Source organism: Ambystoma mexicanum, chromosome 1q, assembly GCF_040938575.1.
Source record: "Ambystoma mexicanum isolate Mex_15411 chromosome 1q, UKY_AmexF1_1, whole genome shotgun sequence".
Classification (NCBI taxonomy): domain Eukaryota; kingdom Metazoa; phylum Chordata; class Amphibia; order Caudata; family Ambystomatidae; genus Ambystoma; species Ambystoma mexicanum.
The window spans coordinates 599,796,391-599,809,947 of NC_090922.1; the positions used below are offsets into that span (position 1 = coordinate 599,796,391).

At 46.6% G+C, this 13,557-nt stretch overlaps 1 protein-coding gene across 3 annotated transcripts in view; it reads right to left on the bottom strand.

Annotated features, from left to right (window-relative positions):
• TNR (tenascin R) overlaps positions 1-13,557 on the bottom strand; it is a 2,098,594-nt gene that overhangs the window by 1,188,468 nt on the left and 896,569 nt on the right. For 2 of the 3 annotated variants that reach the window (XM_069641143.1, XM_069641141.1), the window contains one exon: positions 10,607-10,707. The exons of the other annotated variant lie outside the window; for it this stretch is intronic. The gene's annotated coding sequence lies outside the window, so the exon portion shown is untranslated. The remainder of the gene's footprint in view (positions 1-10,606; positions 10,708-13,557) is intronic. 3 annotated transcript variants of the gene reach the window in all.

Here is a 13,557-nt window from a genome sequence, read left to right on the forward strand (position 1 = left end):
CTCATGCAGCATTCAAAGACAATGGGTTACCCCACAGGATAAAGGATCCGCGCCTCGATGCCCACCCGATAGACAGGTTGGTAAACCTCCTTGTGCGGCCAGAGGATGCATAATGGAGGCTCCTGGTCCTATCTTCTGTCCTTGCTCTATGTGGTCATTCCGGACCCAACCTAGGGGTAAAGCTCCATGTGTCTGCCAGTGTATGACGTGCATGACACCAGAGGTGAAAGAGAGTCTGCGTGAGCCATACACAGGAGGTGGGCTCCAATGTGCTGTGGGTCTGTGCAGCTGATGCGTCTCCAGAACTGCAGTCCCTTCTGCCCAGTGGAGGAATTGCATGTAGGCCCCGCCTCCCTGTATGCATCTTCAGATAGGAATTGCCATAGCATTTCGGTGCTGGACTACCCATGTGGGCGGGACAAAGACTGATATGCAAATGGATATTTCCCATCTGTGAAAGGTACAGTGAGCAAAAAGCATGTGCTACAAACTCTCATCTCAGAACAGGTTATCATGCCATGTTCTCTCTGGAGAGGAGCGCATGCTACCTTTTTTGAAATATTGACTGATTTCAAAATCAGACAAGGAATCAGCAGAACACATTTTTCTGTATTTAAGAAACAGCAATGCAATTTCCTAGCCAGACTCATTGCAACTTGACACTACCTCTGTACGAGTATTTTTTTGACAATGCACCTTCAACATGGTAGCCAATATAACTCAGCAAAGTGAAAGCTAAAACATGGAAAAATGCCTTAACGTATGCAGAGACAAACCATTTACTTTTACATTATACCCCTTGTGGACGGCACAAAGACTGATATGCAAATGGGTATTCCTCCTTTGTGAAAAGTACAGTGAGCAAAAAGTGATGGCTGCAGACTGTCACATTGGGAAAAAACGCAGAACAGGTTATCATGCCATGTTCTTTCTAGAGAGGGACGCTTGCTACCTTTTTTGTATTTTTGCAAGGAACGTAGGGTTGGTCACCCCACGTTACCTGGGGGAACCCTGACGTGGACCCCTTGCTCACTGTGCTCACAGAGGCACAGTTCTACCTCACTGATGAGGCCCAACAAGGCTGAAACACGTGTCTCGGGTTGCTGTTGGTACTCTTGTTGAAAGGAGGTTTGTCTGACATTTAAGTGCTAAACTGCTCTTGTGGGCGGGACAAAGACTGATATGCAAATGGATACTTCTCTTTTTAAATGTACAGTGAGCAAAACGCTATGGCTCTGGACTCTCAAAGTGGGAAAAAAATACAGAACAGGTTATCATGCCAATGTTCTTTCTAGAGAGGGGCACCTACTACCTTTTTTGTATTTCTGCAAGGAACTTGGGGTTCGTCACCCCAAGTTACCTGGGGGAAGCTAAATGTGGACCTCTTGCTCGCTGTGCTCAGAGGGACACAGCTTCACCTCAATGATGAGGCCCAACAAGGCAAAACACGTGTCTGGGGTTGCTGTTGGTTCTGTTGCTCAAATCAGGTTTGTATGTCATTTAAGTGCTAAACTGCCCTTGTGGGCGGGACAAAGACTGATATGCAAATGGTTATTCCACCTTTGTGAAAAGTACAGCGAGCAAAAAGCGATTGCTTCGGACTCTCAAAGTGGGAAACAACCACAGAACAGGTTCTCATGTCATGTTCTTTCTAGAGAGGGGTGTCTGATACCTTTTGTATACCCAATGCATGCTCATGTTAAAACTGTTTGAGTTCAACCAAGCTTACAATTAATATTCATCCTTCAGATAAATTATTTAACTACTAAAATAAAAACATATTTTACTCACTATACATCTTTACACACTATTTGACGACTTCTTCTAATTCATCTCCACTTCAAAACCTCTATTGCTATTATCATTATGTGTTAATAGCCTGCTAACCTCTGAAAAGGTCATTATCGATGCGCCTTGGCCCAGAACATGGGGGCGGGTGATTATCCTGTGGTAATGACACCTCCTTTGGTCTATACGGCTATATTAACTTTCCAACAGGGCTCTAAGAAGCCAGTCGCAGAGCCTTGTAGTTTTATATTGCAGTAGTATAACTTGTAGTATAACTTGTACACATTATATTCATAAACCACCGTCTCCACCTGTAAGGCGCGACTTGTGGTCAATTTCCTACAGCTTGGTCTTCAACGTATTATGCGAGAGAAACTGCAACCTGAATATTATCTTTGGTTGTATTTTCAATGCATATGCCTCTTTGAAAGTGCTTGGACTTCTGGAACCATGATTACTAAACAAATGTGCGCAGCGCATCCCTCATCCCTAAGGCACTTGATGTCACTGCCTTTATGTGAGCACTCCAAGAAAGCTGGCCAGAAAACATGATCCCCAATTAGCAACTTAACTCAAGTTCGGTCAAGTCAATAAGCCACAATAGTAATATCCATTTGCAATGTTGTGAAAAGCACACTATGTTGTTTCTCTACAGGTTATTTTTTAGTCTATGCTCACTGCAATAATCTAAAACAATATTTGCATGGCCCCCCTCCAAGAGGTGAAGTAAATCACTTCATTTATTAGAGTTTTAGGCAAATCTAATGTATATCAAAAACAAAGTGTTGGGTTCAATGTGCAGTCTTGTTTCGGGCCCTTATGGGGCTCGAGCCTCTTGGAAACATGTCCTGATGCATTTAACTGGACCCAAAACAATGCTTGCATATTTCATTATGTTATTAAAAGTAATAGGCAGTGCTTCAGGGGTTCTATAAAGAAGTTTTGTTTTAGTTTTTTTTTGTCCGAATTTGTACTTTCATCCCTTACCCTTGGTTTTTCGCAGGCTGTGGGAGGAGGGTCCCAGATATCACTCTTCATAGTCCACTCAACTACCTATTTGCCCGTTACCATGTATGTATGGCTTGGGGCAATTTTGAAATAGGATTATGAATCCCATTTCAGAAGCAGTGAATTTTTTAGCTTTTTTCATTAAAAAAAATAACGAACAAAAAAGACATTCACTAATCCTTTGCAGCCCCGGCAGAGTCGCCCCGGTGAGAAGTTTTGCTCAAAGTGTATTCCCATGCATCAAGTCGAACGACGAGGAGAAATCAAGGACTGCCCCACACAATAATAACTTATTTAAATGAAAGTATTTCTGCACAGGTATCCTAAGAGCCACGCTGCTCTCTGAATCCTGACCCCCCATCACCTTCTTCTTACAGTTCTTGCACTCTCCTTCCCTCTCACCCACTCCTGCCTTGAACAATCTTACATCGCCTTAACTCTTTCATTACTCTAGCCATCCCTTATGTCACCCCTCCTTCTGCTCCCCTTTCCTTACTATTCGACCCCCTCCTGATCTTCTTTTCGGGTTCCCCCTATTCCTGCTCCCCCTCACTCTCCATCTTGCCCTCTCCCAATCTTACCACATATTTCCTTTCCCCTATCTCCTGGGCTAGTTAATGCCCTCCCTCCTTCCCACCCTCCTGACCATCTTTCCCTCTCTGTTCTACCCTCTACTCACCCCACACCTGCTCTTCTGTTTTCCCTTCTCCTGCTCCCCCTCATTCCCTGGCTTACCCTCTCCCAATCCTACCCCATTATTTTCCTTTAATCAATCAGCCCCCCTTTCTATTTTGTACCTTTCCTTCTGCCCTCCCACCCTGGGCATCTCCCAAGCCCTTACCCCACTCCTGTTCTATCTTTATTTTATTATTGTGCATTTGTACGGGAAGTACATTGTTTTTCAAAGCTTCCACAGGGCAACATGGGAATAAACTTAAATATAACACTGTAAGATAGAGGCGGACTACTAGGCCTTGTGAGCATTCAGAACGTGCAAGTTCAGAGAGACCTTTGCTCTTTCCTCTCCTGTTCGTCCCCTTAGTGTGCAGCCTTCCCTCTCTGTACCCCTCCTCTTCTCCTCGTGGGCTCCCCACCTGTCGATGCTTCCCTCTCCTGCTTACGCCGCCGCTTCCTCCTCTCTCATCTATTTGTTGACATTTTGCTAAAACACTTGTGTGGTCAGGCAGCTCTCCCTGACAAACACACATGCATTGATAGATGCCGGATCGATAGCTCTCTCTCGCTCTCTGCACTCCCACACGTTGTCCCCTTTCACACCTGCGTCCCCCTCCCTCTGTGTCCTTAGGCGCTCTCTATCCTGTTGTTCTATCTGCTCTTCGTTGTCAACCCACCGCCCTCTCTTTCCTCCTTGTTAAGCACTCTTCCGGTGCAAGACAAGGTAATGTATTCTAAAATCTGAGGCTTTAGAAGAAAAAAAAAGGTCTTGGCTTCTCACAGCCTGATCGACTGGGGCTTTCAGGGGGCTTTCGAGAGCCCAAGCCACGCACTGTCTCAGAAAGACTTTCCATAGACTGCTGCGGCTCTGCCCTGCCTAACCTCGGCCAACTTAAAGCTCTGTAACCTATTTGACGCCATTTTAACAGTGATGTAAAATGCACGGAAGCAGGGCACGTGGTGCAAGGTGGAGGTGTAAATAAACGGAAGTACTGCCATTTTGGGGTCACTTTCAGACAGACCAGTAGTGGATGCATGTGTTTTCTTGGTCCACCATCGGTTCACCACCACATGGGCAAGTAAGAAGATTGAACCCCACTGGCAATCAAAAGAGCCCACAAATTCAAAAGTGTGGCTTCTCTGGGCATCTCCCTTAGGCTCAGGTAAGTGCTCAAACTACACTTGCACGAGTCAGGCGGGCTATGATGTTGAAGCATTGGTCCATGACCAGTCATGCTGTGGGTTGGATGACACACTGGGCCTCATTACGATTGTGGCGGTAAGGCAACAACGGCGCCGGTAGTGTGAACGGCGCCATTGTTACCATGCCGCCACATTACGAGTTCTGCTAGCGGGTGCCGCTCTGCACGCCTGGCCAGACCAGGCGTGCAGAGCGGCACCCCCAAGGAGAAATGGATGGTAGCAACGGTACCATTATGAACGGTACCGCTGCTACCATCCTCCCCATTCCCATTGAGCCCCATGGGGCTCAAATGGGAATGGGGAATCATTTTTACTGGCACCCAGAAAAGGCCAATTACCGGGTCCGCGAAGGTCGGCATGACCCGTTAATTGCCCTTTTCTCGGCGCCGGTAGAAAATCGCCGTAATGAGGCTCACTGTCTCCAGTTGCATAAGCACTGACCTGTTGGCACAGTCTTTCCATAGGCCCTAGTCCTGACACTGGGTAGAGAACACAGACTTGCCTCCTCTCAAGCCACAACAGTGATCCGCAATGCAACTGGTCAGTATGCAGCTATTTCTGAATCCCGCCAACTTCAACTCAGGCCTCCCAGTACTGTTTGGTGAGCTGGTACTTTCCAACTCTGCTCTTGGTGAACTCTATGCCTAATGAAGCCGGTAACTTTGACTTTTTGGCTAGAGCAAATCTATTTCCAAGTCTTGCCTATGTTCACATTACTGTATCATTCCCCCAGTGCAGTTGTTTCCAGATCCCAGGATTCTTCTTCAACCACATATTCGTTACCTAGGTGTGGGGTTTACCTGAAATTAGCATATTCCAGCATCCTTACCAGTGAATTCCAGCATCCTTAGAAGTGAATTCCAGCATCCTTACCAGTGAATTCCAGCATCCTTACCAGTGAATTCCAGCATCCTTAGAAGTGAATTCCAGCATCCTTACCAGTGAATTCCAGCATCCTTAGAAGTGAATTCCAGCATCCTTACCAGTGAATTCCAGCATCCTTAGAAGTGAATTCCATACCGCACACGAACTGGAAGTCTTGTGGTGTCTTCCAGGTCTCAAAGTTGGAACTGAATTCCCATTCCATAGCTCTGGGTGTCTACAATTATGCATGGTGTATATTTAGGGTGCTCAATAGTTCCCGTTTGGCCCGGAGCGTCCCAGAATTGGGCACTCAGTCTCTTGTTTCTAACATGCATATGGTCACAGACAAATCCACACAGTTAATGTCCAGTAGAATATCTCAAACGCCCCTGCCCAATATACCCCTTTTCCGTAATACTGAATGGTAGTCAATATTGCCACTGTGGAATTGTAGTCCTACTTTTATGTCATTGAGCTGTCGTTTTTTTTTATTTTTTTTTTTTAATCTGGTCACTCTGTGTATACTGAATGATTCCCAATTCTACCTCTGGGCTTCAGAATCATGAAGCTTATGCGAGAATCACAGGCCCACAAATATACGTCTAATCCAACCACCCACTGAAAATGATGCTCAATTACCATCTTTTTTGTAGACTACTCACGCTTGTCGACAGGAAATGGCTTTCATGGATCTAAAAATGACAAAGGTTGATTGATCAAAAGAACCCCCATTCACCGAGAAGAAGCTCTTGCTATACATTCTTGTTGTTCTAACTCTTGAACCTCCAGTGTCTTGAACTGCAGTTTCCAGAACGATCTGAATAGCAAGCACTTAACTCACTGAGTTGTCTTATAAGCTATGAAAGAGTGTTCCCTTTTGCAGAGGACTGTCTGATGACTGCAACCCGTGCACAATTTATGTATGCGACTATTCACTGTGCCGTGATCTAAAGCGTAGAAACCGTGTTCAGAAGCCGATCTAGCGCTGGTGAGGTTAGTTCCTAGGAGAGATGTCCGTAATAACCCAGGGAGGGCTTAGAGTGACCAACTTCTAAACCATGTGACAGGGGTATCAATCAAGCAAACTTGTGCCAGAACTATTGTAAGAGTAGGGATTATAATACCTGTTCTTGTGCATGCCAAAGGATATGGCCCGTATTCCTTCCCAAGGGTCCGACCGAGTGTGATTCCCTGAAGCCCCTCCAGATGTTGTTGGCCAAGCTTTGCCGACCATAATCTCCCAAATCCTTCTTGCCTTGGAGCTTCTAGACAGAACCACGCTCAGTCTTCGAGATCCAGCTTCCATTGGCTCTGCAGCATTCAGAAACATAACTCGTCAACTTCTCAATCGACTTGTGTTATCAACCACAACATAAGGCATTGATCGATAAATAGAGGATCTTGTCAATGCTTTATGGACGCCGTGTGGAGGGATACGCTGCTCCCTTTGCAACACCTTTCCATTTCCCTTTGATCCTCCTTATTGTTTGGCAGAAACGTAGCAGAAGTTCACATTCCACATTTTGGAGGCTTGAAGGAAATACATCATGGCAATTGAAAAATGAATCTACTGCACTACTCCTGCAGGAGAGTATAGTTGTGAGTACTGTACACCACATGTAGCGGGACTAGCTGTGCGTGAAGAGCAGAAGGGTGCCCACACTGCTGGATGTGCTTTAATGAAGTCTTAATCCTCGTAAAGCAGACATACTTTCTCTGAGTAGGCTCCAGAAGGAGTCTGTTTGTTTGGCTTCTGGTGCTTTTGGTACTCCATCACCCCCCCACCCCCCCCCGATCAGCCAACCTCAAAGTAGATTCCCTGTATGCAGTTATTGAGAAACTGTGGAGTCATGGAGTTGGAGCGTTTGCCGTGTCGCTACAGAGCGTCTAAGCGCTTTACAAATACTGCGTTCCTATGTGAATTCCGAATGTATCAGCCGTTGGCTGAGTCCAATAAAAATACTATAGTTTTATTTAATAGGAATTCATTATTTATTCCGCCACACATCCTGTAAACGCCTCACAACTCAACAACACCTGGGAGCGTAGGAAGGATGATCAAAGGTTGGTAACTCATTGGGCCTCATTACGAGTTTGGAGGCAGCCATGGTGCTATTACCGCCATGGCTGCCTCCAAACTCGAGTCTGGGTTCTTTGAATGAGGAATTACCAGATCATTCCAACCCTGCAGGACCCGGTAATTCCTCATTCAAAAAACCCATCCCAATTCCCATTCGAGCCCCCATAGGGCTCCATGGGAATGGGGATGGAGCTAGTACCGGGCCCGGTATTAGCTCCCGGACGTTCTGAGCGAGTCCCGCAAGGGAACCTCGTAATAGGGCAGAGTGGGTTTACCGGCACCGGCACCATTACTGGTGCTGTTAAACCAATTCCGCCCACCTCGTAATGAGGGCCATTGTGTAGAAACACGTGTTGTAATGCAACCTGTAGCAGCAAAGGTTGGGGTTATAGGATTGCGAGCGTAGCCCTCTGCGGACTAAAGAGTGAGAATATGCTACCTAAACACATGACAGGTTGCTTGGTCTCATGCCTTGGAGCCCCAAACCGGTCCATGGAGGGGAAAGAGGTGCATATTAGGTGGCTGAACTTTGGAGTAACCCCTTGCAGGATGTGTAGCCCCCCCCCCCACCACCCACAGTAATCTGTGGTTTCATCAAAACCATTTAGTGTGTTTGCATGGTTCTATGTTATTTAATTGCAGGACTTTTCATCGCTGGGTTTTTTACCGAAAATACATTTGCGGTAAAAAACCCTGCGATGAAACGTCCCGCAATCAAAGGACAGTATATACCATTTGCATTTAGCTTGACTCTTTTTGCTAGTATTTGAGAGAGAAAGAGAGGGAGAGAGCGAGAGAGAGAGAGAGAGAGAGAGAGAGAGGTAGAAGTAGAGAGAGAGAGAAAGAGAGAGGGAGAGAGAGAGAGAGAACCTGATTGTTACTAGTATAATTGAGACCGAAATGAAAAGGAGACACAGGCTTTTAGGAGTTGATAACCCTTTTCCTGCAAGCCTGCTCCTGTAGAGGCCAGAGGCCATGAGCATGGTGGTACAGCTCCCAGTGGTGGAGGTGCTGCACAGCCCTTCTAATCAACATTTTGTAAGAGACTATGGCCCTCATTACGACCCTGGCGGAGAACCATGGTGCAATTTGCACCATGGTCCATGGCGCAAAGCTGCCAACTCCGCCATGGTGGTTGGCGGACTTACCGCCCCATTCCGACCTTGGCGGGGCGGAAAGTCCCCAATCCCCATTTACCCTTCCCCATTCCCATTTTTGCCCCATAGGGTATAATGGGAGTGGGGAAGGCGTTAATTACGCCACTGTAAATTACGGTGGCGTAATTAACAACAAGTCCCGTAGCGCCATGGATTTTTCCGCCTGCAAAAAGCAGGCGTAAAAATCACCATGGCGCTACGGGAACTCGTAGTCAGGCGGAAAGGTACGCCATGCTTTACGCCGGCGTAAACCCCTTTCCGCCAGGGTCGTAATGAGGGCCAATGAAAGGGATATTCACACTCGGAGCTGCTCCCCCGGGAAGATAGCTGCAAGCCGGCGGAAGTCAGGAAAGGCCGCTCTTGCTCCATAGTCTCTGTTATGTTATGTTATGTTATGTTATGTTATGTTACTTGGCATTTATATAGTGCCTTATATATCATGGGTATGACCTCAAAGCGCTGGTAGGTTGTACGCCCTCTGGAACCGTAGTTCTGGTCAGTAGAGAGGGATAATGTCGTAGAGTGCTTGGGTGCACCAGATATGTGTGCAGCTGATGTAATTGCCAGGTGGTAGCTGCATCCTAGCGTTAGGTGTGGTGCTGGAGATATCAGTTAGATGTGTGCAGTCTGGTGCGGTGGACACCCAGACTGGGTTCTGGCTGCATTCGGCCTGAAGGACGCGTATGTGAGCAATTAGCCGGAATGTGCTCAGCTAGCTGCGTTTTATAGGGTGGTGGGTGATCATAGGGTCGTATTCGTTTCTAGACAGCTGGGCCGGATTAGTCAGGGTGTAGCTGTAGTCTAGTTGAATGATGGTGTATAGTAGAGAGTAAGCCTAGTGATGTGATGGTTATATTTAAAGTGTCCGGGAAAGGCACGTGAACACGAAGGCAGGGAGGCGCGACACATGGACACATGGAAACGGTGGGTAAGGCTCACAGCGATAGGATGGGGATGCGGATATAAAGCAACAGCAAGGGAGCTGGGAAGCAGGTTAATATTTACATTGGTAATTCCTCTGCTCTGTCTGCTTTCATCTCGTCCAGCCTGTTTGCATAGCTACACGTATGTCCCTCTCCTTCCTATGGAAGTCTTCACATTTCCTTTAAGTAGGAAAACAAAGAATTTGCTGGTTGATGAAAAATAAGGAAACTTTCCAGAATACATACTTTCTAACTCAAAATTTGCCATGCAAACAATTAAAAGCCAACATGTTAATTGACTTGCCAACTCTTCTCTCTGGTAATAATATGCACTTGTTTCTTACTATTGATATTGCAATAGCTTATTTTTGGGATCTGCATCCAAGTTTTGATCACCAATTCAACTGTCAGGTGGATGCTCAAGCATCTCGAATGTCGTAGGCTCATTCGCAGATCCTTTGACATGCCCCCCCTTTACGCGTACCCCCCAGCTCCATGGAAACAGTACATTTTAGAAGCTAACACAATCAACAAAACCTTTGGAGTGGTGGCGTCACAAAGTATATAGCCAGAAGATGTACTTCACCGCAATTTTCACTTTTCAAAAGCAATAGAACTGTTATTGAATAGCCAATTTTAGGAATCAAGGTTGGTCTTTCAGTATTAAAAAGAAAGGGTGACTTTGATATTTATAGTTCAGGAAAACGGCTGGCACGGCGCTACCAATGATTACTCCCTTATTTCTGCTATTTCCACTGAACAAGAGGACGAGCGACCCCGTATTACTCCAGAAATGATTTGTATAACGATTCACAAACCACTCAATGCTCGGCCCGAGCACTCGACTGGCCCCAAAGCATCATTTTCTCTCTCAACATGCTAACAAAAATATGGTCCAAGTGGATTACTTTTCTGCCGACTCCAGCTCTTTTCCCTTCCTCAGCAGGATCAGCGAGAGACTCCCATCAACTTGTTTCTTGGCCACCCTCCAGCAGGAAATTCAGGAATGCTGAAAAATACAGAAAGCAGCCGCGTCATTGGTGAGGCGTGATTGGAACATTTACATTGACAGTGACACCAAAAACATCTTTACAGCCGCCATGCTTGTCTCAGAACCAGAGAATACGGGATAGGTAAGAGGATTACGAAGCCTGTTCCTACTCATGTCCGCCCGCTGCACTGCATTGTTATCGATTTCATTGTTGAATGATTACCATTGAACTGATCCAGCGTCACCAAAAGCCAATTGTGCTTTGGCGGGAGAGGTAACCAAACAGTAGGCGGTAGTGTATGTTTTCTGAGGCAAGTGATCAGAGATAAAATGATACATTGGGCCTCATTACGAGTAGGGTGGTAAGGGATACCGGGCACCGTTAAGGAGACCTGTGCCGGTAATCCCTTACCGCCCTACTACGAGTTCCCTTAAAGGGTCCCTCGTTCAACGCCTGGTTTTACCAGGCGTTATGGACGGGACCCGCTAAGGGACTTCAGAGCTAATAACGGTACCGCAAATTGCGGTACCATTATTAGCTACTTCCCCATTCCCATTAGCCCTATTAGGGCTCAATGGGAATGTTTTTTTCAATGGGGACTTACCGGTCCCACAATGGTCAGACTACACCGGTAAATCCCCATTGAACGAGACCAGTGCCGGTACCGTTATTGGAGGCAGTCATGGCGCAAATAGCGCCATGACTACCTCCAATCTCGGAATGAGGCCCATTGTATTTTTATGGTTAATTATTGTATGAAGTTTTAACATCTCGTAGTATCTGCAATTACAAAAGGTTTGCAGGAAGGCTAGGTGATGTACTGTAAACCTGCATAAACAAGTATTGTTCATTCAACTGAATTACACCTTGCACTTCATATTTGCCCGGCCCCTGCCTTCCATGCCGATGAAATGTGTAAAAAAATGTTTGGGGAAAAGCTGTATTTTTCACATAGACATAGAGATATTGTGATGTATATGTGATAAAACAATGTGCTATTTTTGCAGACCCTTGCTGTCTAGATTGTCTTTGCCTTGTCTGAGCCCTTGTAGCTTAAGTAATTGTTTGCCGCATTGTTGGGTGAGCCACCGCGCTGTAGTTCATATAGGGAGCGCTAACCAAATCAAAGCAAGACAAATCACCGTATCCAGTTACTCCTCGTGCACCACCACTAACACCCCTGCTACCAGCGACCCTTAGGGCTGGGTGAGCCTTAAAGTTCTGCACTCAGAAGCTGATTTCAACAGTGAAAGAAAACGGTTACGTTCGGCCCGAGCCACCGCAGCTTATGTTGAGATGGGATGCAAGTGAAATCGAGGCAAGTCAGTCAACGTCGCCTCAACTCGTTCAAGACTTAAATCGGATCCATCTGATTCAGGCCAATGTGTCTCCCTGGGTGAAATTGGGCTAAATATTTGTTTAACCGTAGACAGATATTTCTCTGGATCAGTGTAGCTCTTTTTGTACCAAAGGAAACTAGGGATTCAAGCCATGTCGGCTCAGCTCGACCTAGTAAGAGAAAGTGAAAGCAGAAAGAAGACCTATTATGCGCAATGTTATGAAATGAAGTGTGATTTCCCTGGAAAGGGCAGCTTGGTGACTGAGAACTGGTCTCATTACGAGATTGACAGTCCAGTGAAAAATGGGCGTAATTCCAGGGCTGCCACTTTTTGGTGGTAATGGAACTGCTGCCACCTTTACGGCACCTCCAAATTCCAGGTTTGGCATGAACATGGAGGAGAAGCACGTCGCTGGATGGATACGTTCCACTCTAATGCCAAAACGTGGAGGAATTATTGCGCGTAGAATAACTGCTTCAGTGTTTATGCTTTGGTAAAATTGGGGCCTGCACCTAAGAGTGAGCAAGCAATGTGCCCAGGGGGGGCGAGGTCCGTTACTGCAGCGGGCAGGACGCTTTCACCGCTTCTAAGCCCCTTTATCTTCCCGAGGAATCCCCTGCCCTGTTTCTTTCTTCCCCTTGTCTCGTCGACCTGTTTCCCTTTCATCATTTCACATCTCAGCTGTTCCACTTCCCCGTTCTACCCATCTCTATCATTCCTCCCGTCTCCCTTCTTTCCCCCGGATCATTTGCTCGGTGCCTTTCCTCATTTTCTCCAGCTTTCCTTCCCCCTCGCCGCTATGAAAGCCTGCCCGTCCCTCCCTGCCCGGAAGTATGCTGGGACACTTTGGCGCGCTTTATAAAGCTATGCACAAGCCTTCCGACTTCCTCGCACGCTCGCGTATAAAGGCCAAGGCCTGCACTCCCACCATTATGGATGCTGACTTTGCAAACTCCTAACAGTCTGATGGGTGGGTCCTTTCATACCATTGACCTGAGTACATTGGGGACTAATTATCAGTAGCCCATGCACCTTTTAATCAGCTTTTGAGAGCACTCATCTTTTTCATTCCACTTTACCTGGTCAGAAGTAATTCCCCTCGCCATACCTTTCACCTCTACACCTTCCTCTTTCTCTTCTCGCCAGTTTTCTGCTCCCTTTTTCTTTCCTTCTCCTTTTATTGTATACTCTGGCTTCCTCACCCCTCTCCGTGTGTTTCCTCTTGGCTTGCCATCTTCCCCATTTCCATCATCTCCTCGCTTTCCACCAATTTCTGCCACTGCTCTTCCTGTCTCCCCCCCCTCCTCTTGCTTTCTCTCCTCTTTCTTGGGCTCCTCTCTTCTCCATTTCCCTCATATCGTCTCTTTCCATCAATTCCTTTCACTGACCTGCTGCTCTCTTCGCCTTCCTCTGCTCCCGCTTTCTCTCCTCTTGCTTGATTTCCTCTCTTCTCCATTGCTTCATCCCCCTCTTGTACTGTACTTGCCTCTCCCGGGGCCTCGCTCACCTCTCGCTGTTACCCTCTTT